The sequence below is a fragment of the Colobus angolensis genome, unplaced genomic scaffold, assembly GCF_000951035.1.
Source record: "Colobus angolensis palliatus isolate OR3802 unplaced genomic scaffold, Cang.pa_1.0 Scaffold145, whole genome shotgun sequence".
NCBI lineage: Eukaryota > Metazoa > Chordata > Mammalia > Primates > Cercopithecidae > Colobus > Colobus angolensis.
In genome coordinates, this window is record NW_012114544.1 from 4,007,907 (window position 1) to 4,029,242 (window position 21,336).

General features: G+C 38.0%; 1 pseudogene; it reads left to right on the forward strand.

The window, feature by feature from the left end:
* The window catches only part of LOC105507208, a 45,455-nt pseudogene extending 25,189 nt beyond the window's left edge, over positions 1-20,266 (forward strand).
* The last annotated feature ends 1,070 nt before the right edge of the window (positions 20,267-21,336 follow it).

Here is a 21,336-nt window from a genome sequence, read left to right on the forward strand (position 1 = left end):
GAAAGCTTCACCAGAGAAGAGTTCTCCACCATCACAGCACTCCTGCTCATTCCTTTCATCTAACAAGGGCAATTTTGTGAGTTTCTGTAGAAAATCATTAGGCATTCACCTTACAGTCCTGATCTGGCTCATTCTGACTTGTTGATGTTTCCTAATCAAAAAAATTTTTTGAAAGGCATCTATTTTTCTTCAGTTAATAACATAAAAAAGACTGCATTGGCATGGTTAAATTCCTAAGACTCTCAGTTTTTTAAGGATGGACTAATAACTGATATCATTGCTTACAAGTGTCTTAAATGGTGTCTTGATAGAGCTTATGTTGAGAGTTTATGTTTGTATTTTTATCTTCAATTTTATTTTCCACAAACTTTTTGAAGTCTCCTCATACACTTGTGTGATACTGCAATAGTGTAGTTTAATATTTGAATTTAGATCTAAAACACAACTCCAAAGTATTGTTGAATTTGATTACTATATTGCTCAAATGAACACTTCAAATTAGAAAAAAAAAATCTGTTATCTAAATAACCATGTACATATATATATATATATACATATATTTACATACACAGAGAGAGTAAATCACAATGTTTCCAAATATTAATAATGCCTTAAAGAATTAGTATTGACTATATGCGTTTCCAAAATTAATAAAATATGAGCATCCTTTGATAACACTCTTTGGTAATATAAAAATCCGTTTCATTTTTATAATGATGAGGGTTCTAATTTTACCAAAGATTTGCTTTACTTCTCTATGATGATAACTTAACCACCTATTAAGTGCTAAATAACTGAGGTTCCTCTTTTTTCTGAGTTCTTTCAACCACTAATCTAGTTAGTGTTTTATTCTTGCTTTTAGTTTTACTGATACTATCTTGACTTCGAGATTCATATTAGCCAATCATTTCTCAGAGGATCAGATGAAAAGGTAAACACTTACTTATAAAGTGCATGACCGTAGCTCAAGTGAATTTTATGCACCACAAGGAGGGAGTCACCCATTTGCTGGTTTCAAAGATAATTTCGTTACTTCATGTGCAAATAAAGTAACATTTCTAAAATTATTAAATTGTTGATTATTTTTTGTATACTTTTATGATTTAAAAGCAAATAAAGTTTCCATCTAAATATCTTTTCAGTGTTTTAAAAGTAATACTAAGGGCTATACAACAAGGCATCTTTTACATAATTATAGACAATGAACATAAGTGTACTCACATCCTTATGATCAATTTTATTGAGTGAACTAGTTAACAACAGACTCATGAGTATTTTGAAGTTAAAGGAGCAAATTTTTGTCCCTGGCTGAAAGTATTAGTCTATATGTAGCAATATTTTAATTTATTCATTTGTTTCATCAGTCATTAAGACTAATTTGCTGAATCTACTATATATTAGGCACCAAATGTAGTATAGATATAAAATATTTTGTCATCATACAATTCTCATTTGGAAAGTTATTGTTTATATTGTTTGTTGTACCATTTGAAGTACAAATTAATCCTTGAGATCTTTAAGTACATCCAGTATTTGGGGAAATTTTTAATATTCTAAAAAGTCATGTACATTATTCTATACTAAATATCACAAATATGTCATAAAAATTAATCATTTAAAAAGTTCCATTATAAATAAATAAACAAAATTGGCACATAACTTCACTCTTCAGAGAAGAATGAAAAGGAATCATATGGATAGTAGATACTAAATATGTTGACAGAGAAAGAGAGGGACTGAGAGGCTGATTGAGAACAGCTATGAAGAGGGGCAATTGGCTTCTTGATTTTCTCCATCTCAGAGTTATTTTAACACTCTATTATATCTAAGTATCTTGTTGCACCTTGGCCTACTGCCTAAAATGAGCATATAGGTGTACACATTTAACCAATACATAATTTAGATCTGTTGGAAATTCTTCCTATACAAGTTCTTGTTCTTTATTCTTTCATTAACATCTTTGTACCTAAGTTAACTTATACCCTTTTATTGTTATTTTGTCATAATCTATAATTCATTTTTCCCTTTATGGAAGCTATCTCCACTAAACAGTACCAATTTGAAACACAGAGAAAAATAGAAAAAAAGTGAGATCTGCCGTATATAGTTTTATTCCTAGACATAATCACAGGTAGTAGAAGCCTGACATCTTGTCTATTTTTAAAATTTAATTGAAATGCATTTTATGAGATTTTCCTCCTAGAAGCCTTCCTTGGTTCTTTGATTTAAAATTGTTTTCACACAGTAGTTTCCGAGGCAGCTTGCAACTTCCCCCTTTTAGGAGTTAAAATATTTACTTTAAATATCTGCTTAATTGTCTGCATTCAGCCTCCCACTCCCACACAAACCTATCTAGGTTGTAGGCTCTAAAACAAGAACTCTCTGTCTTAACCATTACTGTATTTCTAGCAACTAACAAAGTACTGTGCACATAGTAGGATCAATAAATACTTGTTCTTACAGAACTAATTGTTGTAAAAGTGTATATTTTCCTTTTGCAATTAACACAGTAGCGTATTTCTCCATATTACAGTATTTACTCTTTAAGTATTTTTTATCTGGCTCGCCATCTGTTCATTGCATAAAAATCAATTTCAAGATTGTTGGACTCTTTGACTTATGTTTATCACCACTATAAACCAGGGTTCTTAGCAAAGCAATTTCCCACATCAGTTCCTACTTCCTCTTCACTTCTATAAACCGTAACTAAATCTTCGTAAAACAGACAGAAGCAAAGTCTTAACTCAAAGACTAATGAGCATGGCAAATCTAATGAAAAAAATCCTAAAACTTTCTTTATGCCTGTTGGTTTATCTTGTAATCTAATGGCACCACAGTAAGCATTAAGGGATCCTCTTCCTTCTTTTTTAAAAATGTGACTTCTCTTATTCCAATTACATTTAAAAACCCTTTTCTCAATTCAACACTACATTTTACATAAAAGCAATAAATAGGGCATGAAGAAAGTTTCTACATTTAATTTTGTTATATTTGTTACTTTAATATCTGAGGATGATCATATGTTTATTCACTAATATGATTAATATGTTTACTAGGGTGTGATGTACGATACTGAGGCCATAGTTTAGTGGAATGAACAGCCATGTAAACCAAAACTTATTACACACTTCCAAATAAGGGCCATTAACAAAACATGTTAAATATGTAAAGCTAAAAGATCTTCATTTCCTGTGTTTGGGTTTTCATTTTAGGAAATGCTATCTAAGAAGCTTCTTCAACAGGGAGCTAACGGGCTAATACTTAGCAAATCTGCTTGATGTGTAAGGGCAGGTTTATCATATTTAATAAATGTGTACACTTAAAGTATATGGTAAGAACAATATTGTTACCTTTCTGAAAGCAATAAGTATTTCATCAAAATTATTTTGTATAGATTAGATGAGGGAAATTTGAATTAACAGTTAGAAGTCTATATTCTTAATATATCAAAATATCTCAAGTTTTCAGTTTAGATAACAAACTATCAAGTGGGCAAATACATGTAAGTATTGCCTCTTGACTCATTGTTAAAGAGCTGTTTGGAAACTTAACGAATTGCTAAGCAGTAACAAATTACATATCAAAAGGAGACTTCTGTATACCTTCGGGAAGACTAGTTTGTATTGTCATCATTGTCTGGCAAAGCATGAATAAGTTTAAAACACGTTTTTCTACATAGAATGATATATCTTTCAGCTGGGAGTTTGGAGTCTTTTATGTAAATCTTTTTACCCGAGTATATTTAAAATTTCCTTTTAGAATCATCTTCAAAGTAAGGACAGATAAAAGTGTCAAGGTGCTAGATCAAAATAAGCAATGCCTTTTAAAAACTCTTATTTTTGCTGTAATTCAAAGAAAGTTAGTAAATATTATCATCTCAACATCATTATAGGAAAATAAACATTTAATATGGACTCTCATATGCTTACCTTGAACAGCAAGAGGACCTTGTAAAATAAAAAATAGAAAAGCGAGAGACTACATTATTTCATACACTGAACAAAATAGTGGCAAATGTTAGTTAGTGTCATCAAAAGCAAATAAAGGTTTCACAAGTGTTTCCACTTTGTGCATACCTCCAGCTTAGCAGTTGTTACATCGAACTGTGGTGATATGCTTATATTTTGTTTTTCTTACTGTACTGTAAACCTCTACAGGAAGGACAATGTCTTATCCTTGTTTCATTAGCACCTAGAAGAAACCATAGCCTCACAATAGTGCCTTAAGAAATGCTTAAATAACTGAAATAATAATAATAATGAATCCTTTGATAATGGGGTGTTTTAAAATAGCTGTGCCATGAACAAGATAGAATAGTTTTGTGAGCAAATTTGTCATATGTAAAGTCTAAAAGAAGCTGTAAATGGACTAATCAGATAACATTCACTCTGGGATATTTTTTTCTTTCACTTAAACCATTACTTATGTTTACCTTAGAATATGAAAACAACTCAAAGCAATGCTCTCATATTAAGACATGAAGCTTATTTTAATATTTAGTTTTTTTAAAAAATGTAATCATATTTCACTAATATGACAGAATTTATAAATTGAAGTTAGTCATTAATAATATTTTAATGATTTCCACAAAGCTCCAAATAAAACGGATGCCACCACAGGAGCATGCTTTGTATTTTTACGTTATTTGTAGAGAACCTGAGTAAAATAACTAGATTAACGATATTACCAATGGACCACAAAGTCTAGTCAAGAAAACAGCTTCCTTGTGCTCCAAAAGATCAAAGCCTCAACTAAGGGAAAAAAAAAAAAACCTCACAAAATAACCATTATAAGACTGACACAAAAACTCAGTTGTCGATGTACATACTTATTGCAGATGCTCACTATATAAACTGTTGTCAAAGACTGTAGTATTCAGGATCAATTGTAAATTCAGAAATTCAAGAGAGATGAAAAAAATTCTGCCATTTGCAATTACACTGATGAACCTGACGGCCACTGGGCTAAGTGCAATAAGCTAGACACACAAAAAAGTACTGCATATTCCCACTTACATGTGGAATCTAAAAAAGTCAAAGACACAGAAGTGAGAGTAGAACTGTAGTTACCAGAGGCAAGGAGGTAAGAAAAAAACTGAGAGATGGGCAAAGGGCACAAATGCAGTTGAGCAGGATGAAGTTTAGAGATTCAATGTACAGCATGATGACTACAGTCAGTAATAAATACTGTATTGCATATTAGAAATTTGCTAAGAAAGTAGATTTCGATCGGGCGTCGTGTCTCACGTCTATAATCCCATCACTTTGGGAGGCCGAGGCGGGCAGATCACGGAGAGCAGGAGATCGAGACCATCGTGGCTAACACGGTGAAACCTCGTCTCTAATAAAAATGCAAAAAAAAATTAGCCAGGCGTGGTGGCGGGCGCTTGTAGTCTCAGCCACTCGGGAAGCTGAGGCAGGAGAATGGCATGAACCTGGGAGGTGGAACTTGCAGTGAGCCAAGATCGTGCCACTGCCTGGGCGACAGAACGAGTCTCCATCTCAAAAAAAAAAAAAAAAAAAAAAAGGAAAAAAAAAGGAGATTTCATGTGCTCTCGCCACCAAAAAAGAAAGAAAATGGTAACTGCTTGAGGAGATGGATATGTTGATTTGCATGACTGTAGTAATCATTTCACTATGTATATGAATATATATTAAAAAGTCATGCTAAACATCTAAAATACATACAATTATTTAAAAATAATTTTTTAAAACAGAGAGATGTGGTAGAATGACACAAAAAGCTGATAGATCCAGAGATACAATGGCTCAGAAAATGTTGATAAAATCCTTTCCTATATTCTCCAAATGAAAAGATCTTTGAAAGAGTCAGATCTTTGTGAAGTTATTATGGAAAATGAAAATGGTTTGTAAAGTTTGAAGTTCGAGGCTATTGGGAACTCCGAGGAGCAGGAGAGAATGTGGGCATATGAGACTGAGCAAAAGATGGGAAACTAGAACTTATTAAGTACCTGCTGTGAGGTATTAGTAGGAAAATTAGCTCTATTGGTTATGGCACAATGTTAATGAGCCCAAGATTGAGTGTTCCCTATTGACTTTGGGGTGGGTTAGGTGTGCTGTTCAGTGGCCTCTGAATCCAAGAAAGCCTTGGCAAGCTTTCTTGTACATGTGTTGCTGGGGTTCGGGGTACAGAAATGATTGTGGGAACTCCATAACTCATCATTTCTGCTGGATGCACACTCTCAAGCCATACACATTCCAGTGGCTATTGAAGCAGCATTTGGACTCTCTCTTTTTCTATATATATAAACAAAAATGAGATTCCTTGTTTTTACAGTTATTTTCTTGATATTCTCTTTTGATGCTATTATTGGAGAACGTGGTGACCGTTCAGTGAAGTATTGGTTATTATGTATAAGAAATAACAAACAGTTTCATATACTTTAATGTAATAATTTATCTTCTGAAAATTTAGCTTAGAAATAATTTGATAACTAAAATAAAGCTCATATCTATAAAAATAAATTGTAGAGTTATTTATGTTAGGCAAAAATCAAATACAAGCTAAATAAAGTGTCCAATCATAGACGAATACCTCCACAATTTTAGAACATTACTGTATATAATGTTATTCATGAATAAAATAAATATAATTAAGGCAATTGAAAAAGAATATAAGAAAAACTTATGAGACAACGCTGGAAGAAAAAAGCAGCATAAAATGTGAAATACATTATGAATACAACTTTTGAATATTTTAATATGAATACTACAAATGAAATGCATACCCATGCACTCACACACACACAGAAACAAAAAAATAAGAACGTGGTTAAGAAAGAGAAGTTGGATTAAGTAGGGACAGGCAGTATAGATGAGTGCTCACTGCAGATTCTCCAGTCACACTGGCATGGTCTGGATTTTCACTCCTCCATTTACTACTTATGTGATCATGAGCAAATTATTGCAACATTCTGTACCTCAGTATACTCATATTTGAACATGGAATCATAATGGCTCTAGTCTCATAAAGACGTTTCATGACCGTGCGCGGTGCCTCATGCCTGGAATCCCAGCACTTTGGGAGGCTGGGGCAGGCGAATCACGAGGTCAACAGATTGAGACTATCCTGGCCAACACGGTGAAACCCTGTCTCCACTAAAAATACGAAAATTAACTGGGTGTGGTTGCGCACACCTGTAGTCCCAGCTACTCAGAAGGCTAGGGCAGGAGAATCGCTTGAACCTGGGAGGCAGAGGTTGCAATGAGCAGAGATTGTGCCACTGCACTCCGGCCTGGTGTCAGAGTAAGAGACTCTATCTCAAAAAAAATAAATAAATAAAAGATGTTTCACAATTGAATGGCATGATATATGCAAAGGTTGTGATCACATACTGGTACTCAATAAATATGTATTGTTATTAGAACAGTGATAATAGTAATTATTTTTATCATTAGTCATTTTGTATTTTTCCAGTTTTCATTTTTAATATTAATAATGATACCAGGAAATATTTAAATGTTTACCTTTTGCCAGGCAGGAGTCAAAAATATTTACTTCAAAACTAAGCATACCTGAGTTTGAGAGCAGCTCTGTAACTTTCTAGTTTTGTAGTATCAGAAATCTTAGCCATCTTCTCTATTAGTTCCACCCTCTGTAAACAACCCACTCATGGGGTGTTGCACAGATTAATATATGATGAGGCTTATAAAGCACTTAGATATTATTCAATAAAAGGCAATTATTTCACTTACATTTTGCAATTCCAAAAGATAGTTACGTATAGGATCAACCTTATGTATTGCAGTTGAGGAAACTAAGATTTAGAAGTCAAGAGCCTATCCCAGTCACGCTGCTAATGAGAGGCTGAATCAGGATTTTAACTCCTAATTGATCCAGTTTACTGTTGCTGTTACGATTTGTAAATAACTTTTCCCTACAGCCACATCAATTTCAGGAAAATAAAGCAGTAAATAGAAGGCTGGAGTCACAGCCCTTTGAATCCTGGCCTAAAGGGAGGGGATGCTGTTGCGGGTGAGGGGTTGATGGAAATCCTTTGAGGTTTTCACAATTCCCATCCTCTTTTTTGCTCTCACTTGGGTCCCCTGGATTGTAGTGCCATGTAATGTCCTGGCTCTGCCATCAAGCAAGCTGCTGCAGTGCTAGCTTACCCTCACTGCACTGTTTCTTGTATTTCCTCTCTTCACCCCTTTCCATTCACATGCACATGGCCACGTTTGGGGTAATGTACTCTGACACATCTGAGATATCTGGTTAGCTTGAGATATTGGATGACTTACTATCTCATTTGCACCTTCTCCAGCTGAGGCGGCCTCAACTGCTTAGATCCCTAGTCCCTTTCCTGGACTGGAATTCCTCACCCCATCCTCCCAAAGCTGTAATCTCCTGAGAGTCTGGGTGTGAGGAGAAGTGGGTGATTGAGACACTCTACCACTAACTGGTATCATGGGCGGAAGGAGAGAGAATTTCATGACATGCCTCTGCAAGGTGACTTTGTGTAAGAAAATGATCAAGTAAATAGCAGTTTCTTGTAATATAGCATAAAAAGACACATGACATTTAAATAAAAATGTTGTTAGTATCTTAGCTTGTTTCAATAAATGTTAAGCAGGAGTATATTTATTCAGGTATTTTCTCCTCTCATATGTTTTGAATCTACAGTCAAATGTTTTTCCTTTATATTCAGTTTCCCATACCTTCTTCCATTTGGAATCATGTCAATCAACTTTATAGGTAAAGACATGCTGACAGAAGGTGAACACTACACGGTCCGGTGTCTGATTAAGTTTGCTGGTTAATGCTCTAAAAATTTGGATAAATTAGTTTTTAAAAAGCTGGTAGTAAAAGCCTCATAAAAATTAATCCCAGTTAATAGTATTGTGGGGAACCCATGATGCTGGAGGTGAATAGTACTGAAATCACAAAATCGTGGCTTGAGAAGGAACCAGTTTTCTAATTTGAGGCTGCGTGTGTGTGTGTGTGTGTGTGTGTGTGTGTGTGTGTTCATCTTCTTGATGTTTTTGAACCTGTTCTTGGAACTCACTTTCTTCCCATAACTTCATGAGCCATAATGCAATAATTTATTTTTTTTCCTTTCATTCATGAAAGGTCTTTTTTTTTCTTTTTGCTTATATATATTTTTTTCTGTTCCTGTACTATTCAGTTTCCACCTCTTGTTTTGAGATTATATTCCCTGCCCTGCATAGTTTATAACTATAAAAATACCAAATCTTCATCCCAATCTCTGAATTCTCCCAAGTAAAACAGTGTTGAATCTCCAAATATCTAGTATAACTGAGTTCTTCATGGTTACCTGAAACTTAACATTGTCAAAACAAAATTGATCAATTTCTCTCCACATCAACTTTATTAATATTTTCATGTCATCACATTTATATCCATATATGCAAAATAACTATATCTTCGAGGCTTATATATCAGTAGGAACTGAGGCCTACTGCCAGTAGCTACATGTGAGGGCTTGGAAGTAGATACCATGAGTCTAGTTAAGCCCTTTGATAACTGCAGCTCCAGCAGATAGCTTGTTTGCAGCTTTATAAGAGATCTACTGCTAGAGACAGGTAGCTAAGCTTCTTCCAAGTTCCTGACCTGCAGAATCTGTGTGAGATAATGAATGTTTTTTAAGCTAAGTTTTAGGGTAAATTTTTATATATCAGAAGATAACTAATGCAATAACTTTCTAATATAAATAGCATATCCATGTGATTAAACTGTTTTTAAAGTAAAAAGAATGGAGAAGGATCCAGCAGAGCTTTACTGGAGTTGTGCCTTCCTGAGAAGTCAGCCTTGGGGTAGAAAAAGGACTTGGTGGTCCTGGAAGCATGGACAAACTGTCCTTGAGGTTCTGTTGGAAATCATAAAGGATTTGAGTCATAAGGATATTAAAGGTCATGTAAATTAAAACTTTCACCTAAAGCAACCATCTCTCCAGTCTTGACAAATAACTGAAAGGATCTGAACTGAAGAGATTCACTTAGGAGGGATAACAATTACATGGTGGCTATAGTGAGGACCCAAGTCATAGCTCAGGCTCTGGTGAAAGAAAGTGAGAAGTCACTCCTTTACCTTTTAATCTTCTAATTATAAAACATGAATAGACAAACTTTTGCTATACAGATGGCAAATCTGGCAATGCTGCTGGCACTATGCATGAAATAGTTGGTTTACAGGATGTTTTCTACTCTAAAACAAAATATTCTTGCAGTGTTTCATGTTCAAGAGTATATTCATCAAATTCCAAAGAGTTTTGGCCTGACTTCAGTTAACAGGTAAGCCGCCATCAAAAAAGCAAGAGTTCCTCAGACACAGATTTAGCTGATAAATTGGAAGCATATGCTCGGGATCATGCCACTTTGCAGAATCAAGAGAAGACTAAAGCAGCAGCAGACTCCATGGAAGTTTCAGCTGAGGTAACAACATTATTAGCAGTAGCTTTCTGAAGCTTATTACTGGCTTTAAGCATGCACTCATAGGATGTGCTCAGAAAGTGTGATGTTATATGTTCCTATGAAGACTGAAGTCAACCTACCATAGTCTTCTGGACTTCTGGAAATAAGACATTTGCAAATTGTAACACCCTCTTAAGATATGAATTTTTGAAAATTAAGTGCAGTCCAGTTTTCTGATGCAATATATGTGCTCCTTTCATCACACTGGTTTATGAATTGACAGTGAGGAACAACTTGTCCACCCTAAAAGTATTCAACATGAGTATACAAGTTAGAAAGCTTTCCTAGTGGAATAACTTAATGTGTAAAGGAATATCAGAGGCTGGGTAATTTATAAGGAAAATAAATTTATTTGGCTTATGGTTCCGCAGGCTGTATAAGCATGGCATCAGCATTGGTTTAGTTTCTGGTGAGGCCTCAGGAAGCTTATACTCATGGCAGAAGATGAAAGGGGGGCAGTTGTGTCACATGGTGAGAGAGGGAGCAAGAGAGAGAGGCAGGAGGTGTCAAACTCTTTAAGAGTTAAATCTCCTGGTAACTAAAAGAATAAAATCTCACTACAGAGAACTAATTACCACAAGGGCGGCACCAAGCCATTCATGAGGGAGCCAACCTCTTGATTCAAATACCTCCCACCAGGCCCCACCTCCAATATTGGGGATCACATTTCAACATGCGATTTGGAGGAGGAAAATATCCAAACTATATAAGATACCAAATGCTTCTGCCTAATATTTCAAAAAGTTTTCCAAAAGTGCATAGGACTTTAATCTTTGAATGACAGTAGAAGTGGCTGACAAGATGCAATATGTCAAACATGAGTAGCAATGGCAAAAACTATAATTGGAGAAAGATTTACACTCATGCAAAATATAAAACAAAGATAACAGTGGAACCACACGGGAGGCCCATTAACTCATCATTTTGGTTGATTTGAGGTATAAGTCATAGATTCAACATATCTGTTTTTATGAAGAAAGAGGCTAGACATTTTTATACATTTATTTGGTAAGATATAAGGAGTAGACCAGAGTGAAGAATGGGTCGAACAATAAAGGATATTGGAAAATATAGACTCATTAAATCCGTAATACGTGTTGCACTATTAGAAAGGTGCTGGCTGATGGACTTCTAATGATTGAGATCAATAATCTGATTGGCATTGTTATTATGCACTTTGCCCTTATATTTTATCTCTTGGCTTCTATGATACTAACGTAATTAAAATTACTCCACCCAGAAGTTATACAAAACTTCCTTTTGAGTGTTTTGAAAACTTTAGAGAAACTGAATCCATTACTTAACCAGTAAAACTGTTTCAAAAAGTAAGTTATAAATCAGAGATAACATACAGAAATGATAATAAAGGAGCAGATTTTATGAAGCCACATTTAGCACGCATGGCCACAGCAACTTGAATTATTCATTGTCTCTTAAGGATATATTTTGATGGATGGAAAGGCAATATTGATCAGTGGATAGAAGGTGAGGCCCTGACCGCTATCCTGTAAGGTGGTGTCAATTAACTAGATATCAACTTCAGCCTTGAGTAAAGTACACAGATTCCTCAAAACAGAAAAAAAAAGTCTAATCCCAGCAATGCAAAGGATATGAGACAAAAGTTACATTGTATCTAAGGATTCACTAGGAAAGAAATATAATGAAGGCACATCTGATCAGGAAAACAGTGGCTCTGTCAATTTCTACATTTAAAAAGGCCCATCCACTGGCTCAGAAAAAGCTTCTGAGGGAAATTTTACACAAAACAAATGTATTACCAACCCAACTGTACCATGGCCTAACGTTCAACAAGTGGATATATCAGTTCTAGATTTGTCTGATGGCTGAGGAAACTGTTTTAGTCAACATAGTGGAAGTATCATTGTATAAAGACAGACCATTTTGTTCTGTATTTGAAGTTTTCAAAGAATTTTTAGTGCTTTATCACTTAGCATTTATTTATATTGTTAATGATAACAAACAAATTAGCTCTTTGATTAAATTATTAATAACTATGGCATCCTAAGGTTTAAAAGAAAATTAACAATGGGCTTAGCTCGCAGGAACAGAAATAGGGATAGAGGACAGCAAATGTTCTGAGAAACTGGGCCAGCTCTAAATGGCTCACTTGCAACCAAACATTAAACCCAAACCTATGCCGGGTCCATCCTACAGACTCTGGCCGAGAGAAGGATGGAAGGAGTACTCAGACACAGGTATGCAGTGTAAGAGTAGCTATGGGGCTGCTAGTGGCTGAAGAAAAGGGCAGCCTCGAACAGCTTGAGCTGCTTGCTTTTATTCAGTACACATATAATGCTGAAACCCTGGAGCAAACACAATCTGTGGGTAATTAATATTGTTGCCCCTTTCAGGGAGCAGTCACACACATGGATGATCAAAGGTCAGTTTCTGGACAACAAAAGTAAACAAGCCATTTAAGATAAATCCCCCTACACTCCCTTGTACCTATTCCTCGCCCTCTGCCTCAGGGTAAGAGAACAGCTGCCTTCAGCTTATTCTCCCCCAAAGTTATGCAGAGCCTTCCAACCTTTCAGAAGGCCTGCTCCTTTCCCTATAGCTTCTCCCACCACTCTAACTGATCCCCCACATGCTTGTACCCAAGCATCCGGTTTCCAGCATTTAGCCCAAGCAGCATGACCATTTAAAAACCCCTCTAGTCTCCACTTCATCGCAGACAGCCTTCCCTCTGCTGTTTGGCCCATTGCTCTCTTGCAATATATCTCCCCTTTCTTTAATATATCTGCCTTTCTAAACTTATGACTGTCTTGGTAAATTCTTTCACCACCCATGCTGGCCTCAGGCAGTCATTGACCATGACATTTTGTGACTCTCTCCCCTCTTCCTTTCTGTCTTCCAACTCAGGACCCTCTGTGGACAGCACCCAAGATGGAAACAACTGACAGTCTATGGCCAGGGCTATACTCTGGTGAAACTGAAAGTTGTCTGCATGGAAGTGTCTGACTACCGCCATCCACTCAGGTGAGGGACCTAAGTTCATTTTCTTTTTTCAGACTTCCAGCAGCCAACATCTAGTAGCGCTCTGGTAACTAGTGACATCTGACCAAGGCAGCTCCCTGGTGTTGCTAGAAGGCCACAGGGCAAACGTCTGGCTGCCTTGTCCAGAGGGAGAAAGGTTGTCTCCTATCCTTTCTGGTCAGAGGTCTCCAATCCCTGCATGTTGCAGAATTATCAGCAGCAGCTCTTCTAGGGCAAATCCACATACATTTTGAGTGACATAAACCATCTCTTCCTCTTACTCTAATTCTCACATAAAGGCAGCCAGACCTCCGGCTCCAAATGTTCCCAAATCAGGTGATCTCCAGTGGCCTCAGAGTGATGAGTCTCCCCATTCCCATCCTTTCTCCTGGGGCTGGTTCCAGGCTGAGTTCTCCCTTCACCTTCATACCTGTGACCTGGACAGGCCATCTAGTGCAAGGCCCCAGTAGTATTGTCCCCAGTGCCGGGAGGTCTTTCCAAATAGGTGCAATACACCTCTAGGAAGGACATCTCAGAACTACCCCAGTAGACTTAAGTGGTATCCTTTCCCCTGTCAGGACACCTTTAGAAAAAGTGCACTTCATGCCCCAGCAGACATCAGCCTCCAGTGGCTCATCATTTTCCAGTCCCAGCATAGAGCAAACTTTGTGTATTCCTTCAGACTCACCTCTGGGTTGCATCCTAAAACATTGGGACAAAGTTCACTCTCAGACTCTCGAGAAGAATTGCCTAATTTTCTTGTGTAATGTCGTTTGGCCTGTTGATAAACTCTCAGATCAATTAACCTAGACTCTGAATAGGACTTTGGATTTTAATACTCTTTTTCACCTTAATCTGTGTTGTCAAAATTCCTCCAAATGGCCTGAGGTTCCTTATATCCAGGCTTTTATGTCCCTGGGGTTGGGACCCAGACCTTCAAGGAAACTGTTGAATGTGCCTAGCAAAGTTCTTACCTCCTCCTCCTGACTCCAGACATTTTAGATGAACCCTCTTTCATACTCCCATTGTCAAGATCCTCCCCACCTTCCTCCCCTTTCTCCTCCCCAACAATGTATCTACTCCAATGCCTTCCCCTCCTTCCATTCCACCTTCCACCTCCTTCTCTCTGCCTCTCCCCTACCTTGAACCTTTTTCTCCCCTCACATACCAGATAGGGAGCCATTTATTATCCCACTTCAGCTCCAGGAAAAGTTTTGCTACTCTGAGAAGTGGCAAACCATTTCTAAAAACCATCAGAGTCCATGTTCCTTTCCCATTTTGGACTTCTATCAGATACAAGCTAAACTTGGCTCCCTTTGGACCAAGGCCAGGACCCTTCTCACTTCGTAAAAGAATTCAGAGTACATTTTGTTTCCTCTGATTTCATTCGTCTGGACATTTATATTGTCTTTACCACCTGTTGTACTCATGAGGAAAGGTCCCACATTTTGTCTCTAGCTCAATGGTGGAAAGATGAAGTTCATGTCCAGAGCCCTTAGGATTCTCCCCCAGGGAGAACAGAGTTCCTGATGTTGATTCTAGATGGACCTACCAAGAGGGAAACACTGGCAGGGAATGCCATAATCATATAATTACTTGTTTAATTGAAGGCATGAAAAAGGCTGCCATAAAACTGGTCAACTAAGCCAAGTTAAGAGAGGTAACATAGGGGTCAAATGAAAACCTAGCTCTATTTTATTCCAAGCTGGCTGGAGCCAAGAGAAAATATACTAATGTGGACCCCAAAAGCCCAGAAAACCTAGCTATTTTGGCTGTTTTTTGTTTGTTCGTTTGTTTTATTAGCCAGATGTCTCCAAATATTGGACACAAACTCCAGAAACTAGACCAAAGACCACAAACACCATTCACCGTCTTGCTGGACATGGCCTTGAAGCTCTTTAATAATGGGAGGAAATATCACAGTCTGAATGGGATAGGAAGGATTGAGAAAGAGATAAGTGGCAGACTCACTACCTGGCTGCTGCCATTGCAAACTCTCTGCCCGTACTAAGGGCCCCCGGCCAGCCATCAGCATGGAGCCTTATGGGCACAAAGGAGCTCACTATCTGCTATTGCTGTAATCAGCCAGGGAATATCAGCCAGAACTGTCAAAACCCTCCTCAATTATCTCTTACTTACTGCAAATAAGTGGGACAATAGAAATGGATTACCTCTCTCTTCCTCATATAGGAGGGTCATCCCACAACCAGCAACCCAGTTTTGGGAGCCAGTTTGGGAGAACAGCAATGGCAAATGCCCCTAACTCTGTTCCTCAGCTATGAGGAAGCTGATGGAACAGAGAAAGCAGAAAGAGATGACTGATGGGGCTCAGAGACCATTCAGGCCCCTGTATTTACCATTCTATGGCTGAGCCTCCGGTAACCCTAAATAGAGCAGGAAATAAGATTGAGTCTTTATTTGACACAGGAGCTAATTATTCAGCCCTAATTAATTTTTCTGGGCTTATCTTTCTGTCTTTGATCCTTCTCGCCAGCATAGATGGCAGGCCACAGCAGTGATGCTTTATCTCCCCATAGTATGCACCCTGGGGAAAAATGTTTTCACTCAGTCTTTCCAGTTTCTACCAAGCTACTGTCCTATCCCATTACTTGGGACACAACGACAAACTCCAAACTAGCTTTAAATTCCCTGAGCATGTCTGCCCAATATTGGCATTGCTAGCTCCTCTCACCAAAAGCCCCAAGGTCCTAAAATCCTCCATTTTACAAGTTCCTCCAGAGGTATGGAATATCTCCACTGCAGAAAGTTCTTTGTTTGAAGACTCTGTAAATATTCATCTGAATACCTAATATTTTCCCTAGGATCCCATAACATGCCTTAAATCTTGAAGCCCAAATGGGCCTACAGACTCTAATAGAAAAATTATTGGTCATGGGGTTATTAAGTCTTTGCAAGTGGCCATAGAACCCTGATGGTAGCTGTTAAAAACTCAGATAGCACATATAGAATGGTACAAGACCTAAGGGCCATCAGTGAGGCAGTAATCCCTATATACCTCAGTCGTTTCCAATTCCTACACCCTTTAAGGGTAAATTCTCTCTGGCACTTCGTGGTTCACAGTATTAGATTTTAAAAATGCCTTATTTTGCATTCCAATACATTCAGACTGCCAATTCTTATTTGCTTTTGAATGGGAAAACCCCTCCACCCATGTTTCTCTACAGTTAACCTGGAGAGTCCTTCCCCAGGGATTTAGGGATAACCCACACTTGTTTGGACACACTCTTGTTAAAGACCTGTCCACCCTCCAAATCTTTCCTAATAACGCCCTGCTTCAGTCTAACGGAGAGGAGCCCACAAACCTGCCCCTCTCCTTAAACCCCTTCAGAGATGAGGGACTCTGCCAGGGCAGGACTGGCAGCTAGATTTTATACACACGCTTACTTGCTAGTCTTTGTAGATACTGCTACTGGATGAATAAAAGCCTTTCCCACAAAAACGACGGGGCCTTCAAAGTCATCATGGCCCTTTTGGACCAGATACCTCCCCATTTTGGGCTCCCTTGTTCCCTACAGTCAGACAATGGCCCCACTTTTATTTCTCAGATAACACAGGGAGTAAATGAAGCTCTTCAAATTAAATATTACTTACATATATCCTGGCACCCACAATCTCCGGGAAAAGTAGAAAGAGCCAAACAAGTCATAAAAAGATTCCTTAACAAATTACACTATCTCTCACCCTGAAATCTGACCAAATTCCCACCATTGTGGACCATATCTCAGTTAACACAGTACTGCTCTGAAAATCAGGATTATACTTTATTTGTGTGACTAATGCTTATGTATCCCTGCTTGTTCTCTAGGATATGTAACTCTACCTCCCAACTCTACACTGCTAACTTAACTGAACTAATGCCAATGCTAGGCCTCCAATAGTCTCCCATATATTGAGATGAATTTCCTTTCTTGCCAGCTTAAGTATAACTGGTGCTGCAGTGGCAGGAATTACAGATGTTGTCCTTATCTCCTCTTTCCCCAAGAATTTGCAAAATTCCTGGACACAATCAGAGAAACATTAAACAAAATGAATCAACAAATCAATCCCCCTGCTGGAGTAGTCCTACAAAATAGATGAGCCCTTAATCTACTCGCAGAAGCCCAGGGAAGGACATGCTTTTTTCTTCAGGAAGCATGTTGTTTCTGTGTAAATCAATCAGGAAATGTCCAGCAAAAATCAAGGGAAGTACAGGAACAGGCCACTTGATTATGAAGAAAACCACTTTAAAATACCTAATTTCTTAAAGAAGGTTCTAGGAGGCTCTATGAGATCCCTCTGCCGGGACCAATTGCATCTATACTGCTATTTCTCTCCAGTACTTGTCTCTCTAACTTACTGGTTAAATTTGTTTTTTTCCACAGTGTAGCAGTTTCATACCAAGCTTCTGATGATGCAAGGGTATCAGTGAATTGTCCCCAGAGATCCCAGAGTCTCCTTTAGACTCTGCTAGACATCAGTTCCATAGAAACATGCTCTCTCTCCCAAGACCCATCTTCCAGGTGTGCTCAACCTTTTAAGTCCCATAACCTGAGACAGTGGTCCATGAGGTCCCTCTACCCACCAATAACTGTAGGTAGAGTCAGCTTTATGCCCCAGGGCAGCAGAAAGTAGTTGGAAGATGAGACCTCTGTCCTAATACCTAAGATTTGTCCTTGTTATTCTGTCAGAGAGGGTAGGGGAATGTGGAACCCAAAAGAGTTAAAAGAAAAGTAATAAATGGGCTTAGCTGGCAGGAAAGAAACAGCGTTAGACGGGAGTGAATGTTTAAGACACTGGGCCAACTGCAGATGGCTCACTTTCACCCAAACATCAAACCCAAGCACTCAGCTCACTGCCCACCGGCACCCAAATATCCTGTTTCAAGCATTCAGCTCCAGCAACGACCCTTTAAAATACTCATCAAGTCCCTGCTTTGTTGCAGACAGCCTTTCTGCTGTACTGCCCACTGCTTTCTTGCAATGCATCTCCTCCTTTCTCTAATAAATCTGCCTTTCTAAACTCATTACTACTGTCTTGGTAAATTCTTTAACTGCCCTTGCACGGGCCTCAGGCAGTCACTGACCACAACAGTAATCAGATTAAAGAAAATGATAGAAGAGTAGAGTTGTGAATATATAGAGGAACTGAAGATATAAATAAGGCTTTGGGGTACAGGTTGAATATGTGGGGATTTCAGAAGTTATACCACTCATATATCTAATGTGCTTTCCTGTAGAAATATGCAACAGAATCATCATGATTAAATCATCACCTGATTATGAAAGACATAATTAATTTTTAGGGCATTGACATTTTACTACAGCAGAGTTTTCCATCTTTATAGAAATATTTTCATTCACTGATTTTCTATTTGGAGTTCTATATGATGCCAGAAAGCTCTATAGACTGTTCTATGTTACATATTTTTATATATTATATGTTTATATTTTTATATTGTATATTTGCTATAAATTCAAAATTATCCGAATACTAAAATATTAAATTGGAAATCATCATAGTAGCTGGGACATACCCTGAAAACTAAGGTCCCCATTGCTGTTCAGTACAGCGGGGCTCAGGTCTGCGTGCTTTCTGTACTACCTCACTTCCACTCTGACCAAACCAATAGCACCCCTGAATTTATTCACAAATTTCCTGCCGGCAAGTTTCCAGCGTTTGAGAGTGACGACGGATTTTGTGTGTTTGAAAGCAATGTCATTGCCTACTATGTCAGCAATGAGGAATGGTGAGAAAGTACTCCATAGACAGCAGTCCAGGTGGTGCAGTGGGTGAGTTCTGCTGATAGCAACGCAGTGCCCCCAGCAAATACCTCGGTGTTCCCCACCTTGGGCATCATGCACTACAACAAACCGGCTACTGAGTATGCAAAGTCGGAGGTGAGGTGAATTCTGGGGGCTGCTGGATGCTCACTTGAAGCCGAGGACTCTTCGTCTGGCTGACATCGCAGTTGTCTGCACTCTGTTGTGGCTCTATAAACAGGTCCTGGAGCCTTCTTTCTGCCAGGTCTTTCCCAATACCAACGCTGGTTCCTCAACTTCATTAACCAGCCCCAATTCCGGACTGTCTTAGGGAAGGTGAAACTGTCTGAGAACATGGCTCAGTTTGATGCTAAAGAGCTTGCAGAAAGCCAGGCTGAAAAAGACACCCCGTGGAAAGGGAAAGGTTCACGGGAAAGGAAGCAGTAGCCCCAGGCTGAGCGGAAGGAGGAGGAAAAGGCGGCTGCCCCTGCTCCTGAGGAGGAGATGGACGAGCGTGAGCAGGTGCTGGCTGCTGAGCCCAAGATCAAAGACTTCTCTCACTTTCTCAGGAATACATTTGTTTTGAATGAATTTAAGCGCAAGCACTCCAACGAGGACACACGCTTTGTGGCGCTGCCCTATTTCTGGGAGCACTTTGATAAGGATGATTGGTCCCTGTGGTAATCAAAATATCTCTTCCCTAAAGAACTCACTCAGACTTTTATGACTTGCAATCTCATCACTGGAATGTTCAAGAGACTGGACAAGCTGAGGAAGATACCTTTTCCAGTGCCGTCCTCTTTGGAACCAACAACAGCAGCTCTATTTCTGGAGCCTGCGACTTCTGAGGCCGGGAGCTTGCCTTTCTACTGAGTCCAGATTGGCAGATGGACTAACAGTCATGCACATGGCCAAAACCGGCTCCTGACAGCGGGGAGCCTGGTTGGAGCATACTTTTCCTGGAAGGAGACCTTCCAGAATATGGGCAAAGAGCGATATTGTCAAGTGAACATCTCTTGCCAACGCCTACCTGCCTGCAGAGTGATGGGGGTCATTTAAGGAAAATGAACATTGAAAAATGAAACTAAAGTAAAATAAATAATAAAATAAAATAGAGATGGTCAACAAGAGTCTATTTATGGGATCTCATACTCCATGTTGAAGAATCGGGGAAGTATATTGTCCTAAGTTGAATTTCTTTTTCTTACTAAAATATACACCCCTTCCCCAGAAATGAAATTCTCTTGTTTTTCTGATGTTTTGCTCATCTGAAATAGTGTTTGATATAACCAGATCCCAAAACAGATGTTCTGAATTGCCAGAAAAATCAAATTAAAAGTTGTTTAAAGATAAATTGATTTCACATTTCAAAACATTTCAGCTCTACTTTAAGTATGTCAAATGTGTTAGAAAACTAATCTGCAAGGGAACTTTTTTTATTTTCTTAAAATTGAACACATATGACAGGAATTATCTTTCACTGAATTAGTAATAATTTTAATAATAATAACTGACTTACGTAATTTTAAACACTTTTTTCATCCAATTTTTTAAAAAAGTTAAAAAGAAATAATGTTTATTTTCTCTATTTAAAAAAATCTTTTTTCTAATAAATTGTGACTGAATACGAGAATTTTAGCTTTTCCAGTGAGGAACAGGCACTGAATGTCAAAAATTAACTGCGGATGTTCTAGAAGTGTCGCTGGATCTAAGACTGGCCTCTTCAAATGGTAATATTGATCATTTCCTCTGGAATACAGATAAAGCTAATTACAAATTAGTCAAAGTGATTAACTTCTGCATTCCTCAGCCTCTGAATTACTTTAAAAGATATCAATGAAAAGCCCAAGGAGACTATTGTTGTTAAGATTTTATTTGAAGCCAAAAAATGCACAGAAAGTTAAAAACTGGCAATTTACTCCTCTAAAATAATTCTTACTTTCTTACTTCTCAGTGAAATAGCATTGCTAACATTCACAGTTTTACTTCATTTTAAGCAAGAGGCATTAATATCATAACGTTGCTACTAGAAATAAAATTTGCTATTTTAAATATGAGTATATGGAACCATATGTTGACATTTTCTGAAACTGACTTTTTGGAGACATAAACACAGTTCAAATCAGCAC